General features: G+C 40.0%; 1 protein-coding gene and 1 pseudogene across 9 annotated transcripts in view; one reads left to right on the top strand and one right to left on the bottom strand.

Annotated features, from left to right (window-relative positions):
* RBMS3 (RNA binding motif single stranded interacting protein 3) overlaps positions 1–16,779 on the bottom strand; it is an 802,311-nt gene that overhangs the window by 571,667 nt on the left and 213,865 nt on the right. The window lies entirely within an intron of this gene.
* On the top strand, positions 2,985–3,703 carry LOC101905595 (N-acetyllactosaminide beta-1,3-N-acetylglucosaminyltransferase 2-like; annotated as a pseudogene).

Raw genomic sequence — 16,779 nt, 5'->3', positions numbered from 1 at the left:
TTGCACCTCAGAATGTAAATATATGGACAGACAGCCTTTAAAAGGGTAAGGTAAAACCAAGTCCTATGGGTGGGCCCTAAACCAACCAACATCATAAATTAGGACAAAGGCACAGAGGGAAGAGATGGTCATTTACAAGCTGAGGAGAGAGACCTTAGAATAAATCACCCCTGTGACACCTTCATCTCATATCATTTTATTATGAGAAAATAAATTTCTGTTGCTTAAGTGGTACTTAGTTATGGCAGCCTAGCAATCTAACACAGTCACCTCTTATCCAAGGACTACTGAGCTTTGGTAAAGGCAACCAAGGTGAGACTATCCAGACAAGACTCTTCCTTGAATGCTTGGTGCAACGATTCTGCAGTGGGTCCCGCCAAGCCGTCAAACAACACCTCCAAGCTCTCTGTCACCCAAGACCTGTGTGTGATAACAAGGGTCACCCAGAACAGACAACTGATACTCTGGAAACTTGTTCTTGGCTTTGCAATCTGGGTATTCGGTTTTATCCCTCCAGAGGTAATTAAGCTCTTGAATCCACACCAAGTAGATTTCACAATTGTATTGCACAAAGCAAAATTTCCTTTTAAACTTACAAAGAATACGATATAAGATTTTCTAGCTGGGAGAATTGAGGAAAATATCCAGGAGGAGGAAGTGTTTAAAGAATGAGCAATTGGACTTCCTGGTGGTCCGGTGGTGGAAAATCCACCTGTCAATGCACGGGACACGGGTTCAATTTCTGGTCCCAGGAAGATTCCTCATCCCTTGAGGCAACTAAGCCCTAGCCAGAGCTACTGATGCTCAAGTGTCCTAGAGCTCAGTGCTCAGTAGAAAAAGGAGCCACCACAATGAGAAGCCCACTCACCACAACTAAAGAGTAGCCCCTGCGCGCTGCAACCACAGAAAGCGCGCACAGCAACAAAGACCCAGGATTGCCAAAAATATACAGTTAAAAGAAATGAAGATGGAGCAATATTTTGGCAATCAGAGATGCTTTTTACATGTCTTAGGGATAAGAAAAACAACTGTAAAAAAAGTTTCTTTTGTAGATCTATTATTAGTTACTATTTAGTAAATTACAGATTCACCAGGATGCCAGGACTGCTGTGCTGCATTTACAATCTGACCAACTTCAAGACAATGATTCTCAGACTTTGATGTGCCCCAGAATCTCTTGGAGGACTTATTGACACACATATTGCTGGGCCCAACTCCCAGAAATTCTGACTCAGCAGGTATGAGGTGGGCCTGAAGGATTTGCATCTCTAATGAGGCCCCGGGTGATACTGATGCTGCTGACTGTTCTGAGAACCATCACCTCAAGAAAGAGAATAACATACAAACAGCAAAGCACTTTGTCATCTGCAAAACTCACAGGCTTAGGGAACTTTCCTAAGCCATGGAGAACTACTGAATACTTTCAAAACTGCAAACAGCATTTGATTTCGTTCAAATGATAATCTATGTTGGTAAAGATTGACTATAAATTCTCCTCAGAGGTTTTGCTTAGTAATGTTTTTTCATCTAGTCAATATAAGAACAACTTTTACATCACAAGGACAGAGGCTTTGAAATTTTTGTCAGGGACTTTTGAAAAAGTCCAAAGAAAACACACAAGCAATATCTATGTAACTCTCTTCTTTTACTTGATATAACTAGTTGCAAATTCCTAGTTTGATTGAATTAGAGTACTAATATGAACAAAGATAACTGGCAGGGCAAGTCATGATCGTTAATTGGTTAGTGTCTTTGTTCGTTCTTTAATTACACATGGATATAAACCTGGAATGGATATACCAGTCCAGAAATGAATGCTTCCAAATTGTAAAGCAAAGCCAAACAAAACAAAAATCACTTAGTGGTTAACTCTTGGGTTACACTTTAGGTTGTATATTTGTGTTGTCCAATTAGAGTATCTAACCTGTCACCTTAAAGAAAGCTAGAGAGAAAGGGATTTCCATGTTAAAAAAAATGGGATGGCAACCCCATTCTTTTGAGTACTTCCTACAACTGATCATAGGGCATTTTAGCATGCTTAACATCCTGCAGTATTTGTTCTGATAACGTGAAAAGAGAATGGACTTTGGAATCAACTGATGTGGACCTGAGAATTTGAAAAGGAATAGATACATGTATAGTATAACTGAACCACTTTGCTGTACACCCGAAACTAACACAACATTGCTAATCAACTATATTCCAACATACAGTAAAAAGAAAAAAGATATGGACTTGAATCTGGCCTGTACCACCCATAGGATATAAGACAACTACTCAGCACCTTGGCATCTCAGTTTCCTGATCTGTAGAGTATAATCACTAGACCTGCTTCTTGTTTATAGAGGGTATAAAGATGAAATAAGAGTGTGTGCTGACATTCCTAGTACACTGGGTGACATGTTGAAATTTCTTTCATTATCTTACTAAAGCCTGCCTTACACTCTATTACCTATACATATACTGTCTAACATACTAACGGTATCTTGGATAACAACATCTCTTGCTTATGTGATAGAGCCTGCATGTCCCAGTCCCATGCTTGCGCAGACCCCTTAGGAAGCACATGCTTTAATGCACATATGACCTCTTATTTATACTCAAGGCAATCCAGAGTTTCTCCTCCACTCATCCCATCTTCTCCTGGCAACACCTAACTCCTCGCTCAGTCTGTTCTCTAAGTTCAGCCCCTTCCACATCTCCCCCATTACCTCCCCAGATGCTTCTGCCTCTAACCTCCCACCAAGACCCACTGCTCCATTGACTACCCCAGGCCCACTCATTCCCAAGTTCCCCCTTTCCTGGCAAGCAGCCAATAAGGCACAGCACTTGGGATACCATACCTTGACCCTGGCCTTCCTGGGTTCTCACCACTGCCCACTGCTAGCTCATCCATGCACAGTCAGCTGTCAGTAGCATCCCACACTGGGACCATTTGGTCTTCACGGGCCCGACCCTAGTCTTCTGTAAGTGGATTTTAGGTTTTGGAGATTTTAAATATGTCTGACCTTTCAGATATGCTGAAATTTGAGAGTGAGAAGCACCAAGACATTCTTTTGTGGAACTACAGAGATAAATTCTTCAACTTGTCTCTGAAAGAAGTACTCTTTCTCAGGTGGGTGAGCACTTCCTGTCCAAATGCCGAGTTCGTGTTCAAGGGCGATGATGATGTTTTTGTGAACACCCATCATCTCCTGAATTACTTGAATAGCTTATCCGGGAACAAAGCCAAAGATTTGTTTATTGGTGACGTGATTCATAATGCTGGAACTCATCGGGATAAGAAACTCAAGTACTACATTCCGGAAGTTGTTTACACTGGTGTCTACCCGCCTTATGCAGGAGGAGGTGGATTCCTCTACTCCGGCCACCTGGTCCTGAGACTGTACAATGTGACTGACCAGGTCCTTCTCTACTCCATCGATGATGTTTATACTGGAATGTGCCTTCAGAAACTCGGCCTCGCTCCAGAGAGACAAAGGCTTCAGGACATTTGATATAGAAGAGAAAAGCAGGAGTAACATTTGTTCCTATGTAGATTTGATGTTGGTACATAGTAGAAAACCTCAAGAGATGATTGATATTTGGTCTCGGTTGCAGAGTGCTCATTTAAAATGCTGAATTATGTGCAAACTACATTTTACATAGAAATGTATCTCAAATAGTTCCCATTTGTGTTCTCTTCCATTAGAGGTCATTTCTATGTAAAACCATCAAAATTACCTTTAAAGGTCATGTCCATTTGACGGCCTCTAAACCCTTCAGTTCCGGAGAAGGCAATGACACACCACTCCAGTGTTCTTGCCTGGAGAATCCCAGGGACGGGGGACCCTGGTGGGCTGCTGTCTATGGGGTCGCACAGAGTTGGACACAAGTGAAGCGACTTAGCAGCAGCAGCAGCAGCAGCAGCAAACCCTTCAGTTCAGACGGTAAAGCATCTGCCTGAAAGGCGGGAGACCTGGGTTCGATCCCTGGGTCCGGAAGATCCCCTGGAGAAGGAAATGGCAACCCACTCCAGTATTCTTGCCTGGAGAACCCCATGGACAGAGGAGCCTGGGGGGCTACAGTCCACAGGGTCGCAAAGAGTTGGACACGACTGAGCAACTTCACTCACTCACTCACTCATTCACCAGAAACAAAGTCATTGTGTCAAGCATTCATGGGTCTCCTCTTCAAAACCTCTTTAATGTCCATCTCTATTTATTTTATTTAGTTGACACTTTTATAACCCTTTCTATGAGCTCTCTATGTAGACCTGTTTTTGTTAGTCATCACAACCCCAGGGAGGCAGGCACTGCCACTAACTGTTATAGATGAAGACCCTGAGACAGGAACACCTGAAGTTACTTTCTCAAGGTCATGTGACCAGGAAGTAGCAGAATTAGAACCCCAGACTATCTGGCTCCAGAGCACAGAGTCTGCCTTTCAGCTTCAGTGCCTCTTGCCACCCTCTTGTCTGAAAACAGAAGCCACGGCTCCTCCTTTTTTCTCTCCCGACTCCTATTCATCCCTGCCACATTTGTGTCCATGTTTCCCATACAGCCTCCTACATAAGAACCTTCAAGTTTGAGAGCTTTCAAAGATGCCAATGTGCCCGCAGAAAGGATGAAGAGAAACAAGAAGAAGTAACTGAAGAACTGAAGAGATGCATCATGCAGGGGATGCAGATGCCCTTTGTTTATTTAAGCAGGCAGGGTTACTTGTTGCGGCACAGGATCTGAACGCAGAATGGTACATGAGGGCTGCAGAAGCTGTTCAGAACATAATCCAGTGCTGCCACGCCATCTATGATGAGAGAAAAGAGACATCACTGGATTCAGACACCACTGGATCGTTTTCCAGGATGGTAGATAGAATTGAAACCAGCAAGGAATAAGAGCCCGTGCTGCCAACATCAGGCGTGAGTGAAATTGCAGCCTGCCCTCCACCTCCTGTTGCTGACAAGCCTTCAGCCCTCCCTTCTTCCATCTCCTCTCCTCCCTCCAGTCAGCAACTCTTCTTGTCTGTTCACTCGATGCCAGACCCGGTATGCCGGTTGCTCTTCTGTACTACTGTAATTCTCAAGATGCTCTACTGTAAGGTTAAGCACGTTTTGTTTATTTTTGTGTTTGTTTTTTATGTATTATTTGAATGAAAAGTATAGCTGATTGTGTTAGCTGAGTACCTAGGCTAACTTTGTTGGACTTACGAACAAATTGGATTTACGAATGTGCTCTCGAAAGGGAATTTGTTCATATGTAGGAACTTACTGTATATCATCTAAGTATTCTGAAACAATTTCTTCCCCAACACAAGGGCATTTCCCCCTCTGACTTTCCTTAAATATGTGCAGATCCTTTTTAAAAAAATTAATTTATTTATTTTAATTGGAGGCTAATTACTTTACAATATCATGGTGGATTTTTTGCCATACATTGCCCCCCCAGTACATCGGCTAGCATCATGTTTCTCTCTTTCTGTTCCTCGAGAGAATGTTCTTGAATGATTGCTCTGCTCATATGATTTCTTTCTTCTCATTATCTAATTTCTAATTACTTCCTAAATACTGACTTTCATTATTGGAACATAGTGAAAATTATGTAACTTCTTTTTTTTTTAATGGAATTAATTACTTACCATGCTATGTTAGTTTCTGCTGTACAGGGAGATGAATCAACTATATGCATACGTATATCTCCTCCTTCTTGAGCCTCCCTCCCACCCAGCACCACCCCACCGCTCTAGGTCGTCACGGAGCCCAGAGCTGAGCTCCCTGTGCTGCACAGGAGCTTCCCGCTAGCTATCTGCTTTATACATAGTAGTGAATATATGTCAATGCTACTCTCCCAATTGGTTCCATTCACCCCTTCCCCCTCCTCTGTGTCCATACGTCCGTTCTCTATATCTGCTCTCTATCCTGCCCTGCAAAAAGTTTCATCTGTACCATTTTTCTAGATTTCACATATTTATGTTAATACACAATATTTGTTTTTCTCTTTCTTACTTTGTATGACAGACTCTAGGTCCACCTGCATCTCGACAAATGACTCAAGTTCATTATTTTTAATGGTTAAGTAATATTCCATTCTTAATAAGTAAAAATATATCACTTCTCATCATCCTTGAGTTCTCACTACCACTCAAGTGTCTTGAAAACCTTTCTCGGGAAACATCCTCCTTTGGGTCCCATGCAGCGATTAACCCAGTTGTTATCTTCCTTCCTTGCAGATTATTACTCTTTATCTCCTCGACTTGCCCTTTTTCTTCCTCTAGATTTCTGAAAGTGGATGTACCTCAAACATAATTCTTAGCCCCTTCTGTTTTGGAGCTACAGTAGCCATGAGTCTGATAACTCTAAAAGAGCATGCATCAGAATCCTCTGGGTGGCTTCTTACAACTCTGTGTCCCCACATCAGTCTTGACTGTTTGACTGGAAGGAGACACAAGAATTTGCATGTCTACCAAACTCACAGGTAAGAAGCAAGAACATATTGTGAGAACCATTAACTGGAAATCTCCTTCATTATCACACTTTGAATTTCCATTTCTTTTTGTTTCCCTCTCATGTTTCTTTCTGTGGATCTGTCTTCACCATCATGCCTCAGTCTGGAGTCTCCAATTAGAGTCTCTAATTGGAAAATCAGAGATATTGGATATTTCCCTTTGGATGTTGAATGGTCACCTCAAAAACACAACAATGTTGAACTCACCATATTTCTCTCTCTCGGAAAACACCTCTGTGGCAGAGGCTAGATGGGTAGTAGACTACATTTCTACACAAATACACACATACCATGAATGGAGCGCCTGCTATAGCCAGTCACTGCCCAGACTCCACCAGGCACTGTATTCCAAATTCTCACAACCTCCAAATAAACTGATACTACTATTATAATTTTTTTTAAGGATGAAAAATTAAACTTAGATACAGTAGGTGATTTTACCCAACGTGACACAGCTATTGCCTTAACGTGCTTGCACTGGAACTCGGGGGCATTTGGCTATAAAATCCCTCTTCTTTCCTTGATATTATACCATTCTCAATACTTAGAGAAAAAGCTTGGATCAAAGTCAGTCCCCTGATCAGTCCTGGGGCCACAAAAGCATTTGTAAGTCTTTTGTACATGTTGGACATGACTTCAACCACAAAAGGCAGAGAAATGACCAAAAGTCTTTGGAAATAGTATAGCTGTACATTCATCTTGGAGAAGGAAATGGCAACCCACTCCAGTGTTCTTGCCTGGAGAATCCCATGGACAGAGAAGCCTGGTAGGCTGCAGTCCATGGGGTCGCACAGAGTCGGACACGACTGAAGCGACTTGGCAGCAGCAGCAGTACATTCATCATGGATTTTTAGAAATCACTTCTAGAGTACCTCATTTCTTAAAGAAGCTTCTGATTTTACAACATGTGGCCCATTCTAGTACAAGTGTGACTCCGCAGCAAACTGAATGCAAAACGGAAGACATAGCTTCGCAGCAGAATTTATACTTGAGAGTGGTGGCATGAATTGGAAGATTGGAACTGACATATATACACTATTGATGTGTGTGTGTTTGCGAAGTCACTGCAGTCATGTCCAACTCTGTGCGACCCTATGGACTGTAGCCCACCAGGCTCCTCTGCCCATGGGATTCTCCAAGCAAGAATACTGGAGTGGGCTGCCATGCCCTCCTCCAGGGCATCTTCCCAACCCAGGGATCGAACCCGCATCTCCTCTCTCCTGAACTGACAGTAAAGTTCTTTACTATTAGCACTACCTGGGAAACCCACACTATTGATACTATGTATAAAATAGATAAATAATGAGAACCTACTGTATAGCACAGGGACCTGTATTCAATGCTCCATGGTGAGCTGAATGGGAAGCAAATCCAAAGAAGAGAGAGTTATATACACGTATAGCAGATTCACTTTGCTGTACAGTAGAAACTAAAACAACATTGTAAAGCTATTATACTATAATAAAAATTAATTTTAAAAAAAGAAAAGAAAAATACATAGGTTTATATTGAATGATTGGAGAAGGCAATGGCAACCCACTCGAGTACTCTTGCCTGGAAAATCCCACAGACGGAGGAGCCTGGTAGGCTACAGTCCATGGGGTCGCTAAGAGTCTGACACGACTGAGCGACTCCACTTTCACTTTTCACTTTCATGCATTGGAGAAGGAAATGGCAACCCACTCCAGTGTTCTTGCCTGGAGAATCCCAGGGACAGAGGAGCCTGTTGGGCTGCCGGCTATGGGATCGCACAGAGTCGGACATGACTGATGCGACTTAGCAGCAGCAGCAGCATATTGAATGATGTGTTGTCTGACACTAAAACTATTGTTTCAAATTATACTATAAAAATAGGGGAATTCTACCCCTCCACAAAAATAAAAGAATTTACACTTGTATTTGGAAAAGACATCAAACCTCAGATTCTGTAAATCTTGACATCATCTATTGATTTAACACTATAAAAAAAAAAAAACTGCATCAAACATGCAGCATATGTGACCATTTTGAGAGCCGTGTTCTAGTATCCATGGAATTAAGCTGTTTAGAGCACACATTCGGAGAAGGCAATGGCACCCCACTCCAGTACTCTTGCCTGGAGAATCCCATGGACGGAGGAGCCTGGTAGGCTGCAGTCCATGGGGTCGCAAAGAGTCGGACACGGCTGGGTGACTTCACTTTCACTTTTCACTTTCATGCATTGGAGAAGGAAATGGCAACCCACTCCAGTGTTCTTGCCTGGAGAATCTCAGGGACGGGGGAGCCTGGTGGGCTGCTGTCTCTGGGGTCACACAGAGTTGGACACAACTGAAGCGACTTAGCAGCAGCAGCAGCAGAGTACACATTTGGTTTCCACTTTCTCAGTACCACAGCCACCTAATCAGGTTCTCAGAAATGATGTGTGACTAATAAAGTGTGTGCATGCTTAGTCGCTCGTTCTGATTCTTTGTGACCCCATGGACTCCAGCTCGCCAGGCTCCTCTGTCCATGGATTCTCCAGGTAAGAATACTGGAGTGGGTTGCCATGCTCTCTTCCAGGGGAGCTTCCCAGCCTGGGGATCAAACCCAGGTGTCCCACATTGCAGGCAGATTCTTTACCATCTGAGCCACCAGGGAAACCCAACTAATAAGGTATTACTGCCCAATCCTAACACACGTCACTTTGCTTCTAATTTCTCCCCACATTTTCTTTGTCACGACTCTTCTCCTCCTCCTCAACTCAACTGATATATTCTCTCTGATGCCTTTTCTTTCTCACCCAGAAGCTTATTTTTACTCCAGTTATGATCCAACATGTCATGGAGTATATCTCTATTAGAAAGTACATTTTATCATCAATTGTGTTAATGACAAAAATGCAATACTTCATCAATACTGCATGTACTGTCCATCCTAATATTGGTGAGTTCTTCAAGGGTAGTGCATAGATGTTATTTATTTTATATCTCTGGCCTTACAAACAGGGCTTACTCAATAAAGATTTGTTGAATGAATGAATAAAGGACTGAATATCATATATCACATCTCTAACATCAGACGAGACAATCAGGGTGGCAAAGTCAAGTATATTTAAGCACAGATATATCTTCCACTTTGCAGCATGGCAAAGTGTATATCCTACTGACAATGATACATCACTTTTTATATTTTATACTGAGCACATTTATTTCATTTTAAGAAGAGAATGACTTTTAATGTCACTCAATAGCCAAAATAAGAAAGAGTTTGAAAGTCTCTGCTGTAAAATGTTTTATGGTATTGTGTTATTTTAAATTGGCAAAGACACGAGACAAAGAATTGATGTAATTTAATGAAAGAGGAATTTCATACAGTAGAGCAGCTACTCTAAGCTTTTTAAATATAAGAATGCTACTGCTTCATTTAAATGAGTCAGAACTTGCAGTTAGAAAACAGACAAAACCATGTCATGTAGAGAGAAGTGGCTCCATGAAGCTCATATATACCAGAAACAGAAAACATGAAAATCAAGTCAAACTTTAAAATAATTCTCATATCCTTAATATCAAAGCTTATAAAATGAAGAATCCAAGTGGATGAGAACAAAAACATTTTTGTCAATACATGAATCTCTTCACATAAGATTTTGAAAAAGTTATAAACTTTCCCATATACATGTGAAATACTATCCATAAGTATTATATAATCTTATTATATATTCTAAGTATTATATATTTTATGATAAGTATTATATAATCTTATTATATAAGTATTATATCCATAAGTAAATATAATCTAAAATATTATCCATAAAACTTCTCTGTATCAGGCCAAAAGATTCAGTCCTTGCATTACCATAGCAGAAAACTCACTGACTAATGGATATTCAGATAATTCATGATAACGTAAATCAATGATGCAGTCAAATTACTTATGTGAAGATTATTTGTTTTATACATTCACTGTATTATTCATAGTATTTTAAAAACTGAATGTAAAAATATATAACTATCTCACTAGATAAGTGAGAAGACCTAATAAAAGAATGCATGTTAAACATTCCAGCTTAATGATAAGCTGATAGCATGAGATTTTCCAAAACAGTAGTTGCTGGGGTGATGCTCAATGTTTCAATTACTTAATAGTCAGAAAATTCAGGCACATAATATAAATAGATTACAAAAACCATAATTAAGGAAGTGAGAAGATTGCAAACTGGGTGCCATGCTGCCTGCCTCCAGTCATCAGCAGTTGCTGGTTCATTTACCTCAACCCTCAGACAAGGTGCCCAGACACACCTCTGAGTGCCTTCCTCTCACTCTGCCTGGAAGAAAGTGTTCCGCATGACCAAGAACACACCTCTGAGATGCTTTCAGTGGATTCCACCTGGGAAGGCTAAGGGCTAAACGGAAAATGTAAGGAAAATTCAGCTGCTTCCCAAGTCAGGAAGACAATCATGTCTTCTTGAAAGTTTTTGTTTTTGTTTTTGTTTTTTACCGGATCAACTCTTATTTAACAAAACTTGAATATATGGTCTCTAGTGTCCACTATGAAGCCATGTATGATGCTCTCAGTGTAGTATAACATCTATAGATCATAACCCAAAGCACAGTTTGCACATTTTCTCAAAACACCTATGGCCATGTGTGTGGTCTTATATGTAAGCACCAGATCATATCCCATAATACTGAAGGGGAGATTCCATGCCTTAAGAATCCATTACAGACACTATTCACACCCCGCAAAACTCTTCATTATCATTACACTATAGATACAATGCTACTAGACTGAGTTGCAGTAAAAAAAAAAAAAAAAAAAAAACCAAGAAAAATTTTGTGCTCTAACAATCCTTTGGCCTCATGATGCTTTACGCACTTTATTTCTACTACCTCAGTCAGGGAACATAGTGAGCTAAGTTTTCTTTCTGGTTTCCAGTTTCATCATCCTCCAATGTGAGCCCCTAGATCCCACCATGGTGATTTCTGGAAAGTTCAAAAATGTTCACTGCTAAAATGCAATTCTGTCAGTCAACAACTGTCTTCCTTTCCTCCTGCCTCTCTGCTCACAACTTCCTTTCCTCCTATCAGCGTGTCTCCTCCAGAAAGACTTCACTTATCATCTTTCTTTCAGCTGAATTAGGAGTCTTCCCTCTGTCAGGGGGTCTGGTGCTTGCTCCTTGTAGCTCTGCGTGTAAGCACAGGCTTATTCCTGAGTTACCCAAGAACAATAAACATCTTCCATGTTTGTATTACCCAGACATCACTCAGAACACAGCGGAGAGCAGGTACGCAGCAAAAGTGGTCGAGTAGACAGTGATGACGATGCTGACTCCTATTCACAAAACCTGCTTACAAGGATACAGACTTGAAACTTTCCTTTTTCTGTTAGACAACATAAGAAATAAGTAGAGAAGCCATGCTTCTTTTTCCTTGTATTAAAAATGGTTTATAAGAATGTTCATCAGCAGCCCCCAACTGGCCCCAAACCCCAATGGCCAACAATAATACAATGGATAAACATATTGTGTTTATTCAAACAATAAAATACCACACTGTGATGGGAACGACAAACAACAGGGAGGGATCTTCGATGTTGAGCAGAAGACAGCAGATGACAGAAGCACCCATTACCAGATTCTATTTATGTAAGTCGATGTATTGGAAGTCAGGGTGGGACTTATCCTTGGACTGAGTTAGTAACTAGAAGAGGCATGAGGGGTTTGCAGTGCTGGTCACATCTTGCTCTATGAACTGGCTGCTGGAGACATGGGTGTGTTTAGTTTGTGAAAACACGAAACTGGAAATGGACAATCAGTGCACTCTTCTACCAAGCAGCATTTTCTGCTATAGAGCGTTTTCCACTACAAAATATTCAGAGAATATTCGCCTTAGTGGCAGAAGTTAATGATATTTGTAATGAAAAGGAGCTGCATAGACATGGAGTGGCAAAAAAAAAAAATTCTTCCTATCCATCCATTCTCTGAGGAAATCTTACTGTTTCCTTTTAAGCCTCTAAAATCCTTAATTTAGAACCATTTACCAAAGGCTGAATGAAGAAGAAATACACAAACAAAATACAAATAGAAGTGCTAATACAGTGTCAGCAGCACATTGGTTTTCATTGTGTAAAGAGACTTTTACCCTATTTTACCCATAGACTTTTACCCATAATTTGAAAAAAAAAATTCCTACAGCCCCTAATATGAAATTCATAATAGCAATAAAAATAGTAGTTCTGAGAAGAACATAACATACACCCTGTATCCCGAGACATATATTTGTTTCTTGCAAATAAGCCTGATTCCATTGCCAGGTGGTTTCCCTTTGAAGCTGCATGATTTTTCCCAATTGGATTAGCATGGGTTTCATTGTGCTGTGCTTACAGATGTGAGTTACGCAACGGGAATTCACCCACAAAGAAGATGTAATATATTCTGCTCAGGAGGTAGCCCCTTGTCCCCTTGTCTCAAAGTTAACCACTAGGAAGCCAAAGTAAAAGTTGATATGTTTAGAAGGTATGAACTTTTCATATGCCGTAGGAACATAATTGGTTCCACTTTCCTTAACATGAAATGTAATGAAAAGCCACACTTCGTGCCCATAAAACTGAAATTCTATAAACAGTCTTCAGCCCACTTCTCACTTGAGCACTGACACTTTAATAAGTGATTATTTTTTTTTTCCATTATAGAGAGATACATCTCATAAAATCAGATTTGGAAAATGTTGAAAAAAAAGCAGAAAGACAGAAATTAATCATAATCTCACCACACAAACTCTGGCTAGGTGGGTTAATTTCCTTTCCTACATATGGGTTTTCTTGTTTATGAGTTTCATATATCACACCGCTTACATGATTTCTTACCCAGTGCTAACACTTGCAAAGAATTTCTACATGGCTTTTAAGTATAGGCAATGCCAAAATCAATGTAGTACAGCGGTCCCCAATCATTTTGACACCAGAGACCAGTTTCACGGAAGACAATTTTTCCACCGACTGGGGCTGGGGAATGGTTTTGGGCTGATTCAAGCACATCACAGTTATTGTGCACTTCATTTCTATTAGTGCTACCTCAGCTCCACGGCAGAGCTTCAGGCATTAGATCCCAGAGGTTAGGGACCCCTGATGCAGTGGGTATAACACACTATACAACAGAAAAAGTATTTCAGTTCTGTTAGAACAGTGTAAGCCACACACAAACAAGCGGATGTGAAAAAGCAGGGATCTTCATTCAGAGGTTCACAATTTATATACTTACAAAGGAATCTTTACTATTAACTACTTATCTAATTGTAGTGAACAGTTGTGCCTGCGTGCTAAGTCAGTTTTGTTGTGTCCGACTCCTTGCAACCCTTTAAGACTGTAGCCCACCAGGATCCTCTGTCCATGGGACTCTCCAGGTAAGAATACTGGAGTGGGTTGTCATGCCCTCTTCCAGGGGATCTTCGCAACCCAGGGATCAAACCCACGTCTGTTATGTTTCCGGCATTGGCAGGCAGGTTCTTTACCACTAATGCCACCCGGGAACCCTCTCAGTGAATAGTTCAAGTACCAAAGGATGTCCTTCGGAATTTAAGGGTGACAGTTTGTTTACTGAATTTTTTACTGCTTTTGTATATCAAGTACATCATCATTTCAGAGTATGTCCTTATATCAAGGAAATGCGAAAGAATAAAGGTGTTGAATGGCTGATACCTGCCCATTCATGTGCCTCCTCGCTATTTTAGAACTGATAGTGCAGCTATTTTTGAGCTAACATTTACTGCTTCCTCCTGGAAATTATACATTTCTCAAAAAAGGAACATTAGGAAAAGCATACAGAGCTGTGTGATTGTGTGTGTGTCTTTGTGTATGTGTACTTATGGAAAGGCCACTTCCTGCAGTTCCTACAACAGGGTCCCTAAGAGTAAAGATTTAATCTTGTTTGAGAAAGAACTAATATGTCTACTTCAAGCTGTCCATATGGTGAGAAAATTCATTCAATGCACATAAGGGACAGGCCTTCCAAACAATCAAAGGAATCTCTGAAGCTAGGAAACCAATTTCTTAGTCTATGGCAGTTAAGTATTTACTATCAAACTGAAATTTAAAGACAAACATATTTTTAAAACTTAAAATATGCATCACTTTCTGACATTATTTTCTATATTTTACTCAAAAGGTAAATGTTTTGGGATAGTCATGGATTTTTTTTTAATATTGTAGCTTATTTATATCCAAACTCTGTCTTTTGTTTGTGTTAGAATTTAATTCAGAAAATTGAATTTGTAATAATTCAAATTGAAAATAATAAATATGTCTATTTTAATTATACATTGATTTATATAATTGTATATTTTACATGATTATTGTTATTTTAAATTGTACATTATTTAATAAAATAAATATATTAAATTATATATTAATTTATACAACTAAATTAATAAGTATTCATATATAAGTGTGCACTGAACATGTGAAAGATTATTTATAACATGTGTAAAAAAGGTAGAAAGTTTTTAGATGAACATACATCACAGAGCTGAAGAAATAAATCATTGGTTATAATTGTGAAATATCTTATTTGCCTGTTTCCAACCCCATTTCCTGCATGTTCCTCTACAGATAACCACTGGCCTGTATTCTGTAATAAAGTATCCCTTGTTTTCCTCCATGGTTTTTATCATATTATATCTAGTTTTACTCATGTTAGAACTTTACTTAGACGAATCACAGTTTACATGGATTACAGCAACTTATTTATTTCACATGTCAAATCATGAATCCAAATAGGGTAGGCTGGTGCACAGATGGGGATTCTTTTATTTTCACTAGAGTAGAGTGTTCCTCTGAACAGATAATTCATAATTGCTTATCACAGCCCCTATCTATTTTCACTTAGGTTTACACACGCATTTCTGCCCCTATGAATACTGCTGTCATTCACATTTCCATATGCACTGGTGCAGATGTGTAAGAGTTTTACGAGGCCTTATGTTCAGGAGGGGAGCAGCTGCCGCCTGGAGAGCACGTGTTGTTTTTCAAAGTGGCGTATCACCTACAGATGTGGGTTCCCCACAACCCTACCAATGTTCCATGTTTCAGGCTTCTCTAATGTTTCCCAAACTATTGAATTTAAAATATCATTCTTTGTGAGTAAAATGTCTAAATTTCACAGATTAGTAAACTGTGCCTTAGTGAGATGTGATGGACTACGTGGGGCCAAGTTTCCCGTCATGCCTCCCGGCTATTTGTGAGAAATCAATACACTGTAATTTCATTGCATCATAAACTACTTCCAACACACAGTCTGATTTTCAGAAGAGAGAAAATGTTTGTAGTGTTCTGTCTTACTCTGTGTCTATAGTTCACCATGCTCTGAACAAGCATCCTGAATCGTTGTGTATGTGTGTATGTGTGTGTCTCTGAATATAAAACAGGCAGTGTCAGCAACTCAGAATGGCATTATCTAGAGAGTATCCATGTTTTCCAATACTTGTTCCTTAGAAGAGTCTTTCTCCACACGATTTTGGTTGATTTGAGGCCCTTTACATTAGGTCTGGAGATGACTCTTATAGTTTAGAAAAATGATGCCATACAAAATAATAATAATAATAATAAACTACTTAAGAGGGTTTTAAAATAGTTCCAGTAGTAAATAGTTGACAGTCGAAATAAAATCATGTCTTCTGGTGTTACCATAGAGGCCAAATTAAGAGCTGAATTAAATGTCCCTCTTATTTCAAGTCATTTCTCAATATTACGTAAGCTATTAAAGTACTTTCTATACTGAAAAGCCAGAGACTCAAGTCCCACAAAGTTACTGTATTTCACCAAGCACTCAGGATCAGCCATTTAAGTTATTCCAGATCAGGTTAATGCTGCATGACGTTTTCCAAGCGCAATGGCCATATAAAAAGCCAAGGCTTTCTGATCATAACCCACGGGTCTTGTGTGTGGTTATCTAAAACAAGCTGAAGTTTTATCAAGCCACAAGCATACTGGGGGGCCGGGCACCACAGAAGCCGAAGGACGTGCAGATTTCTGGCTTACCCCTCCTTTGTGAAGGATGGAAAATTTCAAGAACATCAACAATGTAGCAGGCAGACTGCTGGGGGACTCCAGCTCAGTTAAAAACCACGAAGTCAGCAAAAGCTAGCCAATCCGTGGGATCTTTATGACCTTGAAGTCACTTTCACTGCCGTACGTATTTCTGTATAATTATTCATATACAAGACCACATTAGTGTACAGAAGGAAAATAGCTGAAGGGATGCATAACATTCCTTCAAAGGTTAACCGTTAGCTCGAAGGCAAAGAGGTTAAACAGTATTTGTTCCTTTCCCCTGAAGAAAGTCCTA

Source organism: Bos taurus, chromosome 22 (assembly GCF_002263795.3).
Source record: "Bos taurus isolate L1 Dominette 01449 registration number 42190680 breed Hereford chromosome 22, ARS-UCD2.0, whole genome shotgun sequence".
NCBI classification, from domain to species: domain Eukaryota; kingdom Metazoa; phylum Chordata; class Mammalia; order Artiodactyla; family Bovidae; genus Bos; species Bos taurus.
The sequence above is the reverse complement of the archived record's forward strand: the minus strand, read 5'-3'. Positions and strand labels throughout refer to the sequence as shown.